This window comes from Triticum dicoccoides, chromosome 5B, assembly GCF_002162155.2.
Source record: "Triticum dicoccoides isolate Atlit2015 ecotype Zavitan chromosome 5B, WEW_v2.0, whole genome shotgun sequence".
Taxonomy (NCBI): Eukaryota; Viridiplantae; Streptophyta; class Magnoliopsida; order Poales; family Poaceae; genus Triticum; species Triticum dicoccoides.
In genome coordinates, this window is record NC_041389.1 from 105,097,400 (window position 1) to 105,098,805 (window position 1,406).

Consider the following 1,406-nt stretch of genomic DNA (forward strand, 5'->3'; position numbering starts at 1 on the left):
GATATCTGGTGATCAAGGGGGGGGGGGCTTGCCTGGTTGCTCTGGCAAGAGAGAGGGGTCGTCAACTCCGTAGTCGAACTGGGCAGCAGCAGCGTCGGTCTCGTAGTCTACCGGAGAGAAGAGGGGGGAAGAAACAATGAATACCATGCAAACAGATGCATAAAGATGCATGACAAGACAAGTAACGGTGCTAGGGGTGCCCAATCGCGGTAGTAGGTGATACCGACGAATGGGGAAAACATCTGGGAAAATATCCCCGGTGTTTCGTGATTTCGGGCAGAGGAGCCGGAGGGGGAAAGTTGCGAGTTCGATAGGTTAGGGGTGTGTGGCGGACGAACGGACTGCGTATCCGGATTCGTCTCCTCGTTCTGAGCAACTTTCATGTAGAAAGTATTTTCATCTGAGCTACGGTTTATTTTCTATTAATTTGAAAAGATTTAAATCATTTTCAGGATTTATTTAATTATTCTAATGCAACATTATCCAGAAGAGTGATTGCTGATGTCAGCATGATGTCAGCATGATGTCAGCAGTCAATAGAGGTTGACTGGGTCAAACTGACGTGTGGGTCCCGCATGTCATACTCTGTTTATTCTAATTAGGATTTAACTAATCTAATTACCGTTTAATTAATTAACAAAAGTTAATTAGGTGAAGTAAACATGATTAGTTAAGTTAATTTAATTTAGTTAATTAATTAATTTATTTGTTTTAATTATTTTTATTATTTTTACTATTCTTTTTTTTCTTTTTTTTCTTTTTTTTCTACTCTGGGGCGTGGGTGGGGGCCATTGAGCAGTGGCCCAAGGGCTAAACCGGGTGCGTGCGTGCGGGTACCGGGCACAGGGGCTCGCGGGCGCCTGACCTGTGCAGAAGCCGCGCGGGCATGGCTGGGCGCCGACGCCGAGCGCCGGAGGCGGCCAGGGGTCAGCAGCGGAACGGGGGGCGGTGGCGCCAGCGAGGCAACGGCAGGGGCGGCGTAGGGATAGCGGCCACAGCAGGGGAGGCAGTGCAGCCGCGGGAGGTCGGGGCGCGTACGAGGGGTGACCGAGGGTGAGCAACGGCACGCAGGCGCAGCCAGAGGCGCCGGGGCGCGGCCGGAACGGGACAGAGAGGAGGGAAGGGGCAAGCGCGCTCACGAGGGGGTGTAGGGTTTGTTGCAGCGGGGCGTGAGGAGGAGGACGGAGACGGCGCGCGACGGGGAGGCAGTCCGGCGGCGAGGTCCGTTGAGGAGGAGGGCAGCGAGGCGGCGTTCCGGCTGACGGGATCCGGGGGCGACGGGGTCGGGCCTCTCCCCGATCCAGATGGGACCGAGAGGATAGGGGGGAAGTGGAGGAAGGCGAGGCGTCCGGCGATGGAGAGGCGGGGCGTGGTCGAGGCGGCACCAGGCGGCGGCGTACGGCGTC